General features: G+C 40.7%; 2 non-coding genes and 1 pseudogene across 2 annotated transcripts; all 3 read right to left on the reverse strand.

The window, feature by feature from the left end:
• Positions 1-1,183: 1,183 nt before the first annotated feature.
• On the reverse strand, positions 1,184-2,894 carry LOC109686089 (nuclear pore complex protein Nup54-like; annotated as a pseudogene).
• A 6,682-nt stretch (positions 2,895-9,576) lies between these two features.
• Positions 9,577-9,680, reverse strand: LOC141410544 (U6 spliceosomal RNA). Its single transcript, XR_012435392.1, has one exon. It is a non-coding gene; the product is annotated as a U6 spliceosomal RNA (small nuclear RNA).
• A 1,793-nt stretch (positions 9,681-11,473) lies between these two features.
• On the reverse strand, positions 11,474-11,596 carry LOC141410603 (small nucleolar RNA SNORA32). The gene has a single exon (XR_012435439.1). It is a non-coding gene; the product is annotated as a small nucleolar RNA SNORA32 (small nucleolar RNA).
• Between the last annotated feature and the right edge of the window lie 786 nt (positions 11,597-12,382).

Consider the following 12,382-nt stretch of genomic DNA (forward strand, 5'->3'; position numbering starts at 1 on the left):
CTCAAGAAGTAGAGACTAGAGGATTGCAATTCAAGGCCAGCCTAATCTCAACTAACAAGCTGGGCATGGTAGCATCCATCTACAATCCCAACTAAAATGGAGGTTTAGGTAGGAGGATGGTGGTTTGAGTCTGGCCCCAGGCAAAACAGTAAGACCATATCACAAAGATAACAAAAAGCAGAAAGGGCTGGGGCATGATTCAAGCGGTAAAGTGCTTGCATAAAACCCTGAACTCAAAACTTAGTACCATAAATAAATAAATAAATAAAACCCTAGTCAGGAGTGAGGCATGGTTTACACACGTGTAATCTCAGCCAATAGTTTTTGAGACCCTACCTGAAAAAAACCCATCACAAAAAATGACTTGTGGAGTGGCTGAAGGTATAGACCATGAGATCAAATCCCAGTACCAAAAAAACAAACAAAAAAAACCTCTTTAAACATTGGCTTGTTTTAATCATATGTAAATTTTATTTGTAGTCAGCTTTGAATATTATACAAATGAGTTGTGTACTTGTTATTCATCACTTGTTGAGTCTGAAACTCAGTTGGGAATATTTAATACAATCGATTGTAAGTGACATTGCTGAAAATGCCTTCTTCCAAGAGGAAAGCCCTTGTGTTTAGCATCAGTGTCTGTGGCTTGGCTTGAATTTAGGGCCTCGCACTTCCCGGGCAGTACTCTAACCGTTTAAGCCACTCCATCAGCCTGTTTTGGGTTGGATATTATTTATTTATTTATTTATTTATTTATTTTTGAGGTACTAGGGCTTGAACTCAGGGCCTTCACCTTGAGCCACTCCACCAGCCCTATTTTGTGATGGGACTTTTCAAGATGGGGTCTCACAAACTATTTGCCTGAGCTGGCATTGAATAGTGATCCTCCTGATCTCTGCCTCCTAAGTAGCTAGGATTACAGGCATGAGCCACCAGCACTCTGTACCTCATAATTCTTTAAAGATAACCTTCAAACAAGAATAACAAAAGAAAAGCAAAACGAAGAAAGAAAGAAAGAAAATGAGGTGACCACTTCACATTTGATGAGCAGCAATTTGTCAGTAACATCAAAAATCCCAGCCAGGAGGGGATCCTTTGTTTTTTCTCCATGTGGTCATCTTAAGGAAGGCCTGATACAGTAAGGGAATGCACTTTACAAATCCCTCTAACTCAAGTTTATAAATTGTCAACTAAAGTCACTGCCTCTGTTGTAGATGGTTTCACTCAATCCATGTTCTCCAACTTTATATCTTCTAGATCATCTTTTATGATAGAAATCAAGTGGCTAAGGCCTTCCTGTTGTTGTTTCAAATGCTGCTTGATTTCTCATGATAGATCTGGATCTATGTAATATCTTATTTCAGATTTAACTCCTCTGAAATGATTCTACATCCTAAGCTGGGACATCAGATCATTTAGTTGGCCCTTGAACTACGCAGGTGCATTGAGTTCCCACTGGATTGTATGTAGCTGAACCTGCAAGATTACTCTCCATCAGCCTGGATGGTGTAACCACTCCCTTTGAATTTCTGTTTGATCAGGACCTGTAGGTTCTAAGAGAAAGATCCATGAGTTTCCTCTTGCGTTGTGCAATTTTTTGCCATAGTTGTAGTTTGATTCTTTTGTAGTTCACTAATTCCTTCAGATATGATATCTAATCTGGTCTGATGCTGTTTAGTCATCTATCTAATCTTGAACTTTTTAGTCTTCAGAGTTCTTTGAAACCCACCATTGGAACAGGAGTTAGCTTTTCAGAATCAGGGTTATCTACCTTGGCTTGTTCCCAAATAATAGGATTGACACCAGCAGGAGGATGCTGTAAAATCTGTTTGATCTGTGCCAGAGAAAGTTCTGTTCTAGTCATAGAAAGTGTTGCACCAAGTTGCTGCAATGATGTTTTTACATTGGCTTGTTCAAAATGCGCATATACTCTTCTGGAGGTACCATCTGGAGAACACTGAAGAATGTAAATGACAAGTTCTGCCTGATCATCTGGCAATGTTTGAATGCCCTCTGCATTTACAGTAAGGATCTGGTTTCCTTCCAAAACTTTATGCAGTGATTCCACCAACTGCTGTTGTTGGCTTGGAATATCTGTTTCTTTTGTTTTGGTTTGGTTTTTTTTGCAGTACTGGGATTTGAATTCAGGAACTATACTTTGAGCCACTCCACCAGCCCTTTTTTGTGGTGGGTTTTTTCAAGATAGGGTCTTAGGAACTATTTGCCCAGGCTGGCTTTGAGCTGTGACCCTCCTGATCTCTGCCTCTTAAGAAGCTAGGATTATAGGCATGAGCCACTGGCACCGGGCTTGTTTCTTTTTTGTTGAAAACTAAAACCATTAGCCCATCTTCATTTTTATTATTGGGTATACAACTTTAACCTAGCGCCTTAAATCAGCAAAAGAAATTTTCTTGTGTAAATTCCACTGGAGGAATATTGTTGAAATATCCTTTTCCTCTTCCCCAAAAAGCCTACAGTTGATTCCATTTTGCCAAGATAGCATCTCTCTCATCTCCCAATAGTGTTGGAGCAGAGAGTGCTAGCAGTGTTATCAGCTGGTTGGACTGGGTAGGAGCTTTGGTAGGCTGACTAGACAGACCACCCAACCCAGTTTGCTGCTGCTGTGTAGTAAATCCTCCAAATCCCAGACCAGTTCCCAAACCAGTACCTACACTAGCACTAGTTGTTCCTGTTGCTGTGCCAAAACCAGTACCAAATCCAAAACCTTTCTTCTAAGTACCATTGAAGAGTCCAGTAGCACCTGTGTTTACTGGGGCAGAAAAACTGAAAGCATCTGCAGTTGCAGATGTCTCAAATCCTCCAAACCCACCCATAGCTGCTTCGGTGGCTTCAGCAGTGCTGGAGGAGCCTAAGGGAGCCCCAAAATTGAAGGTCATGTTGGGGGAGCCACAGGAGCCAGGAACCAAAGCGATGCTCCTGAGAGATGACTGACACTCAGTGCACACCTCTCTTCAGTCCTTAAGTGTTTGGGTTTTTTTTAGGGCTGGCGACATGACTCAAGTGGTAGAGTGTCAGCCTGGCAAGCGTGAAGACCCTGAGTTCAAATTCTAATATCACACACACACACACAAAAAAAAAACTGTAGAAAGACAAGTCATGTCCAACGTGATGGACATTGTGATGATACTGGCCAAAAAAACGTTTATTTACTTTTGCGTATTGCATGTTGCTGGAGATCCAACCCAGTGATATAAATCTGTTGTAAAGGAGCCTTTGGTAGTCATTTAAGTGTCTTGAAAAAGTCTAGAAACAGACTCGAAATATCTTTGGACTGATTATCTCAAAGTTCTACACATCCTAGTTTGGAGGAGCAATTTTTGGTGGTATAAAAATAACTTTCTTTAGGCTGCTCATGGTGGAGCACACCTGCATTCCCAGCACTGAGAAAGCTGAGGCAGGAGGATCATGATGAGTTCAAGGCCAACTCGGGCTATAGAGTGACTCTGTCTCAAAACAAACAAACAAAAAACAGTGATCTTTTGCAACAGGCTTATTTAACGTACCATAATATTTTCAGTTTTATTCGAACTGTGGCAAGTACCAGTACTCCATTCTTTTTATGACTGAACAATGTCCCACAGCTTGGATATACTATGTCTTGTTTACCATTTCTTCCACTGCTGGACACTTGGGTTGTTTCCATCTCTTGGCTATGATGAATAATTCTACTCTAAACATTACATTTTATCTACAAGTTTTGGTGGGGACTTGTATTTTCGGTTACATGCTCAGGACTAGAATTGCTGGGTCATTTAACTTACTCTTTGCCTCCATGAACAGACATAGTGTCCCCGATGTGCTAACAGGATAGCTGCACTTGTAATCTGATATTTAGTTCTAGGCTACACACATTGACAGATTGGGTGAGGTACAGTCAAAAGAGGCTAGGGCAACACAGGAGGTATTGTTAGTTAAGTCACTCGAAGAACAATGAGAAGACCTACAGACATTTAGCTGGAGTAAAGAAAACTAGTAGGAAAAGAGAGACAGCTAAAACTCTCCAGAGTTGTGTAGTGGTAGAAGGTAGAACTGGGCCTGCTTGGTAAAAGCTACAGAGAAATACAGATGGTGCAAAAACTTTTTCTCTGTTTTTCCTGCCACTCCCCTCCACCTTCTTTACTTTCCTTTTTTTTTTTTTGCAGTAATAGAGTTTGAACTCTGGGCTTCACACTTGATAGGCAGGCACTCTACCACTTGAGCCACTCTGCCAGATCTTTTATTTTTTTTGAGACTGTATCACTGTGTAACTCAGGCAAGCCTTGATCTTGCCATCCTCTTGTTTTCACCTCCCAAGTGCTGTAATAACAAGCATACACGCAGGCACTCTACTACTTGAGCCATGTCCCCAACCCTTTTTTGCTTTTAGTTATTTTTCTTTCTTTCTTTTTTTTTTTTTTTTTTTTGTTGTTGTTGTTGCAGTGCTGGGGTTTGCACTCAGCCACTCCACGAGCTCTATTTTTGTGAGAGATTTTTTGAGATAGGGTCTTGTAGAACTATTTGCCTGGGCTGACTTTGAACCTCGATCCTCCTAATCTCTGCCTCCTGATAGCTAGTATTACAGATGTGAGCCACCAGTGCCCAGCTTAGTTATTTTCCAAATACGGTCTCACCCCCATGCCTGAATTGGACCAGACTGTGATTCTCCTATTTATAATTCCTGAGTAGCTTCGATGTCAAGTGTGAACCACATGCCCAGCTTTTTATTGGTTGAGATGGGGCACTATTTGTTTGCTCTGGCTGGTTTGGAACCTTGATCCTTCCCATCTCTGCTTCCTGAGTAGCAAGGCAGAGATGATCACATAAAATGTGAACAAAATATAAAAGTTACAAAGGGATATACTGTGGTGTCTTACATTCCATTCTCCTTCTTAAAGGCAGTGTGTGTCCTTCAAGATATATTTTAAACATATTTTATTTATATATATCTATTTATTTGTGTTGCTGGGGATTGGACCCAGGGTCTTATTTTATTTATTTTATTTTTTATATAGGGGCTTTCCATTTAGCCCAGGATGGCTTCAAACTTGCAATCCTGCTGCCTTAGCCTCTTAAGTGCTGGGTGTGTACCACCACACCTGGCTGGACCCAGGGTCGTGTGCACACTAGGCAAGCACTGTAGCTACATCCCTAGCCCTATATTTTTTTAAATATAAATTTTTTTCCCTTGCTTATAAGTTACTTTGATACATAATTCATATAAATCAGGCAGAACAAATGTTTGTTACTTTTTCCTTAGCTAGAGTTTTCAAAGTAATGGATTGGTTCCTGATCATCTTCCAGTGATGATCAATTCATATTTTTAAAAATGTGACATCATGGATTTAAATCTATTCAATGTGTTCTGATCCATTGGGTTATTATCCTTGCTGATGATGACATTAAGAGCCTGTTGAGGTTGGCCCTTGAGCCCTTTGGTATAACATTAGTAGTCTCTAGAAGCTTCTCCCATTCTATTCAATGTACTATATATCAGCTTTATTCTCTATCATTTGAGAGAAATTTGTCAAGGTTGTCCAAAAACTTGTATATGTCATGAAATCCCTGGCCAATTCTAAGGCCTCATTTTTCTTGCCCTTCCAGATGCATTTGTCTCTGTGTCTGTTTTTTTCAAAGTCTTTCTTTGCCTCTCTTTTAGAACACCCTCTGTCTTGGTTTTCCTTTTGCTTCATTGAACATAAGTTCTCTATCTTCTTTGCTGGGTCTTCCTCCTCTTCCTAACCTAGAAAGTGAAAGTAGATAATACAATACTTCAAGGACTGAACCTTGGAACCCTCTACCATTAGATGTCAGAAAGCACTTGCCAATGGATGAGTGGCTCAAGTGGTAGAGAACCTGCCTAGCAAGCATGAGGCCCTGAGTTCAAACCCCAGGATTGCCAATAAATACATAAATACATAAAGAAATAAATCCATAAATAAATAAATGTGACGTTATCCTGTGTTCACAGACTGAAAGACTTAATGTTGTTAATATAACAATATTACCCAGCTGGGTGCCCTTGGCTCACATCCTAGCTGCTCAGGAGGCAGAGATTAGCAGGATGGTGGCTCGAAGCCAGTGGGGGCAAATAGTTTTCGAGACCCTATCTCGAAAAAAAAACCAGCACAAAAAAGGACTGGTGGAGTATCTCAAGGTGTAAGTCCTGAGTTCAGCCCCAGCACCGAAAAAAAAATTACCCAAAGCAATTTAAAGGCTATGATGTGTTGCGTAATGTATTTTTTTTGGCAGTACTGGCATTGAATTCAGGGCTTCATGCTTGCTCGGCAGGCACTCTACCTCATCAATGATTCTTGACTCACATCTCCTAGAACCCTTGTAATTTCCTAAGTTTTTAACTTTATTTATTTATGCATCTAATCTCATTTTTTGGAGACTTTTCCTAATCACCCCAAGAATATTTTGCTCAATTCCAGATAGAAATCAGGAAGAGGCAAGCCATACCAACCCACAGAGGCTTTATTGAGGCTGTGCTTCAACACAGGTGCCTGGGTGGCTCTCTCGGGAAGCTTACCTAGTGTGGCAGGTGGCTTGGGAAGCAAGCTGGCTGCTATGGTTCAGGACTCAGCACTTTGGCAAGCCAATCTTTTACTCTGAGCACTGGGACAGGGCACTGCTCAGTGGTCTGCTCATTCATCTGTTTGCAATAGACTGGCAAATGGCAGAGGTCTTCACTATCATGACCCCTGGACAGCCATATAGCAGTCAGAGTCAGGCATTCTGTGCTTGTGGAGGCTCTGGGAAAGTCCCTTTGCAGGCTTCGAGGGAAGCAGGTAATGTAAATAGAGCTATTTTAGGAAGCATATTTTGCAAAATCCTACTTCTCCTTAAAGACGGAAAATGTGATTGGGATATCAGGGGTTTCTTATTTGTCTCAAGATGGGGCCTTGCTATATTGCTGGGATTGATCTCAAACTCCTGGGTTCAAGAGATCCTCCAGACTCAGTTTCATTAAAGTAGAGGCATCAAGTACATGCACCAAGCTCAGCTGAAGTTTCTTTTTAAAAATTATTTGGTTGGGACTGGCAGAGTGGCTCAAGCGGTAGAGTGGCTGCCTATAAGTGTGAGGCCCTGAGTTCTAAACCCCAGTGCTAACAAAAAAAAAAAAAAGAAATAATAAAAATTATTTGTTTGGGGCTGATGGAGTAGCTCAAGTGGTAGAGTACCTACCTAGCATGCCCTGAGTTCAAACCCCAGTCCCACCAAAAAAAAATTTTTGGCTTTTTGTCAATAGAATTGCTTCAGAGTTGCAAAGGTGAAAGATGTTTCTTATTATTCATGAACTCTTTTCAATTACACCTGAGTTTATGTTAATGAGGTGATTTTTGGAAAGTCCCTAGATAACCATAGGAAGTGGGGCTGGTTGCCAGGGGAACCAACTAGAAACTAAAGGGTGAAACTTTCAGTTCCATGCTGGAGCTGAAGTTTGACTAGATCATCAAAGGCCAAAGACAACACCAATCAGACCTATGCAATGAAAGGCCAGGTTGGGGAGCTTCCAGAGAGGTGAACAAGGGCACATCCACTGTTGGGAGGGGTACCCCAATGCCACAGGGTCTGAAGGTCCTGCATTGAGGATCCTTCCAGGCCTTGCCTTATGTGTCTTTTCATCTGGCCGAGTGACATGAGCCACCAGCACCTGGCATGGACATGTTTTGAAAGTAGAGGTGATGGTTGTATAATACTGTGAATGAACTGAATGCCACGGAATTGCTCACTTTAAAATGGTTGACTTTAGTGCAGGGGGCTTGTGTCTTACACCTGTATTCCTAGCTACTCAGGAGCCAGAGATCAAGAGGATCCTGGTTAGAAGCTAGTCCAAGCTAATAGTTCCCAAGACCCTATCTTGAAAAAAACCCCCACAAAAAAGGGTTGGAGAGTGGTTCAAGCAGTAAGAGCACTTGCCTAGCAAATGTGAGGTCATGAGTTCAAACCCCAGTGCTACCAGGGGGAAAAAAAGAAAGAAAGAAAATATCCAATACAAAAAAGGGTTGATGGAGTGGCTCAAGTGGTAGAGTGCCTGCCTAGCAAATGTGAAGCCCCAAGTTCAAACTCCAGGACTACCGAAATAAATAAATAAAATGGTTAATTTTATGTTATGTGAATTTCCCTTCAACAAAAATCTTTTAAGTCGGGTGAGGTGGTACATACCTGTAAATCACAGCATTCTGGAAGCTGAAGCAGGAGAACCTTGAGGTCAAGACCAGTCAGGGCAAAATTTACCAAGACCCTATCAAAAACAAGCAAGGTGGGCTGGAGGTATGGCTTAAGTGGTAGAGTGTCTAACAGGTATGAATCCCTGAGTTCAAACTCCAGTATAGCCAAAACAAAACAAAACAACAAAAATTTAAAAAACAAGCCAGTTCCAGAAACTTGGGAGAGAGAAGTAGGAAAATCACCATCAGAGGCCAGCTCAGGCAAAATCCAGAGATCTTATCTGAAAAATGAACTAAAGCAAAAAGAACTGGGGCATGGTTCAAGTGGTAGAGCTCTTGCCTAACTAGTGTGATGCCCTGAGTTCAATCCCCAGTACTGAAAAAAGCCCCAAAAAATCTTTGAGCAGGGCATAGTAGTGCATGCCTGTAATCCCACTGGAGGCTAGGACAGGAGTATTGAGAGTTGGAAGCCAGCCTGGGCTACATAATGAGACCTTGTGTAAAACAGAAAGAAAGAAAAGAAAGGAAGGAAGAAAAAAGATTTGTGTATGCTAAAGTCATGAGGATGGTCTCCAGTATTTTCTTCTAGAGTCTTTGTTTTACTATTCATAATCCTATCTCTAATCCATTTATTTTTTGTTTTTTATTTTAAATTATTTATTTATTTATTTATTTTTGGTGGGGACTAGGGTTTAAATTTAGGGCTTCAAGCTTGCAAAGCAGTTGCTCTACTGTTTGAATCTGCCTCCAGTCCATTTTGCTCGTCTTGGAGATGGGGTTTTCTTGAGCTGTTTGCTTGAGCTGGCCTTGAACCTTGATCCTCCTGATCTCAGCCTTCAAGTAACTAGGATTACAGGTGTGAGCCACCAGTGCCAGGCTGTTTTTTTTTTTTTTTTTGGTTTTTTTTTTTTAAACTTTTATTTTTTGGCTGAACAGATTGAACCCAGGGCCTCATACATATTCGACACGTACTCTTCCACTTGATTCTTCTTTCTTTCTTTCTTTCTTGCTGGTAGTACTGGGGTTTAAACTCAGAGCCTCTTGCTTGCTAGGCAGACCCTGTACCACTTGAGCCACTCCACTAGCCTTTTTTTGTGTTGGGTATTTTTGAGATAGGTTCTCTCAAACCATTTGCCTGGGCTGACTTCTCCCAATCTCTGCCTCCTGAGTAGCTAGGATTACAGGCGTGGGCCACCAGTACCTGGCCATTTTTCTCTCTTATTATGCTAATATAATAAATTATACTGTCTGACTTTACAGTGTTAAACCACACTGGAATTACTGAAATGAACCCAACCTCACTAGAATGTTTTGTCCTGTCAATATATTAATGAATTCTATTCACTGATATTTTGTGTATGATTTTCACATTTTGTGAGAGATGAGTCTGTAATTTTCTTATTTAAAAAAGATGAAATGCTTCACGAATTTGTGTGTCATACTTAGGCAGGGGCCATGCTGGTCTCCATATTATTCCGGTTTTACTATATGTGCTGCCTATCTTTTCTCTGTTTTCAACAAGGCTGTGTTCCCTCATGAAATTAATTGGAAACTGCTTCATATATGCCATGATTTGAAAAATTTTTTATAAGATTGGCTTTATTTTTTTCTGCAGATGTTTGGAATAATTTACTGGTAATTTGAGTCTAAAGTTTTCTTTATAGGACAGTCTTAAATTACATATTCAATTTCTGCATGGACATAGAACCATTCAGAATTTTCTATTACTTCTTGGGTAAGTATAGCTAAGTTTTGTCATCCTGAGAATGTGTCTATTTCAATTAAGTTGTAATAGAGTTGCTCACAATATCCCCTTCTATGATCTATAAGAAGTCTCCTTTTTGCCAGGAGTGGTGGTACACACCTGTAGTCCCAGCTGCTCTGTAGGCACAGGTGGAAGCATGAGGATCATGAGAGCTCAGGAATTTGAGAACAGCCTGGATAACATGGTAAGACCCCATCTGTCGTTCTCTCTCTTTCTCTTTCTCTCTCTCTCCCCCCTTTTTGTTTTTCATTTTTTTTCTCTCTCCTTCTGTCCCTCTCATATCTGTCTTTTTTCCCCTCTTTCTCTCTTATCTCCCCCCCACACACAAACACACACAAAGGAAGTATCCTTTTTCATTTATGATATTGGAACAAACTTAACTCTGTTGATCTTCAGTATTGTACAATTATTTTGTATTTCATTCATTTCTGCTCTTTATTATTTACTTCATTTTTCATTGGGTGTAATTTGTGCTCCTTTTCTAACTTCTTGAAATGGATACTGTAGCAAGTGGCCACATATTGGATAGCATAGAACTCAAAGGTGTAAAGGCAGTAATCCCCATCATATCTTCCTTGAACTCACCAGTTTGGTCCCTACCAAAACCAGATCCAGAAGGATGACAGTGGACTACTGAAAACTCAATCAAAGCAAAAGACAATTAACAGGGCCTAAGTAGGTGGCATATACCTATTGATGCGGCAATTGCATTTTTCCCATCCCAGTCAAAGGTAGATGTTGGAGCCCAGGATGTATTATCCCAAACATGCTGTTGGAGACTAGAATGTGCCACTCTCAAATACACTTTTATTTAGTAAAATGTTATTTGTCACATGTTGTGATTCCTTCACTGCACATCAAGGACATCTCCAAAGCTGAAGGGTTATATATTTATTTATTTTGTTTTGGTGGAACTGGGTTTTGAACTCAGGGCTTCACAATTGCAAAACAGGCACATTATCCCTACAGCCATGACTCGAGTCCATTTTGCTCTGGTTATTTTGGAGATTGGGGATCTCATAAAGTATTTCCCAGGACTGGCCTCAAACCACGATCCCATCTCAGCCCCCCAAGTAGCTAGGATTACAGGCATGAGCCACTGGTGCCCAGCTATTAAAGCTGAAGTTTTGATTTTTCTCAAGGTAGCCCTTTCTAGAAGCCAGGTGCCAGTTGCTCACACCTGTAATCCTAATTACTCAGGAGGCAGAGATCAGGAGGATCATGGTTCAAACCCAGACCAGGCAAATACCTATCACAAAAATAGGGCTGATGGAGTGGCTCAAGGTGAAAGCCCTGAGTTCAAACTCCAATACTGAAAAAAAAAAAAAGTAGCTCTTTCTAAAAGAAGTGATACTTAATTCAGTTGTCCTATCTGCCTCTTTTAACACAACATACAGATGATGCTACAATAACCAAGAAAGAGACAATGTTACATTTGCAAGGATTTGGCTGTTGTAAAATCTTGTTAGCAATGAAGTAGCTATTAGGAAATTCCTGTGGCTTGCATTGTTATTTCTACTGGGCAAAAAAATTAAGAAAATATTCCCAGTAGGTTGATTGCTAACCAGGCAGCATATAGAAAACCTAACAAGAAAACGTTTTATGGACATGTCCACAGCAAATGAGAGACTACATTCTAAAGAGCCTTGGTTAATGACCACAAAATATACATCTTTGGAATATTTTGAGCTGGTCATTCTGAGAAACTACAGACATAGGAGTAGCTTTGAAAAGCTGTTCTTTTTAAAAGAAAATTACATCTCTAAAGGAAATCTACATTAGCAGGCAGGTGGCTGCTCTGAGATACTTTTATTACCTAAAAGCCTTTATCTGTGTAACAAGACAAACTTTATTCACCCTACATTTCCTCCCTTTGTTCTCCCATAATTAACACTGCCACCAAACCCCAAGAAGCCTTTGTTTATTTGCTTGTTTGAAGGCAGAGTCTCAACTCTGTAGCCCAGGTAAGACTTCAACTCATGATCCTCCTACCTCAGCCTCCTGAGTGTGCCATCACAACGGGCCACTATTCTTTTCTGTAATTCAGGGCAAACTTCACTCATTTCGCTCTTCCTCTAGTCTCATAATTTGTGGGACTTCCATGTATATGTACAGAATTAAAATATGAGTTTTCTCTAGTTAATCTATTTAAATTTTTTTTTTGTGGTGCTGGGGGGGTCAAACTCAGGGCCTTAGCCAGGCACAGGTGACTCACGCCTGTAATCCTAGCTACTTGGGATACTAAGATCAGGAGGATCTCGGCTCAAGGCCACCCTGGGTAAATAGTTCCAGAGACCCCATCTCCAAAATAACCAGAGAAAAATGGACTGGAGGTGAGGTGTGGCTCAATTGGTAGAGCGCCTGCTTGGCAAACACAAAGCTCTGAGTTCAAACCCCAGTCCCACAAAAAACAAAAACAAACAAACAAACAAACAAAACCCTAGAG

The sequence above is a fragment of the Castor canadensis genome, chromosome 8, assembly GCF_047511655.1.
Source record: "Castor canadensis chromosome 8, mCasCan1.hap1v2, whole genome shotgun sequence".
Lineage (NCBI taxonomy): Eukaryota > Metazoa > Chordata > Mammalia > Rodentia > Castoridae > Castor > Castor canadensis.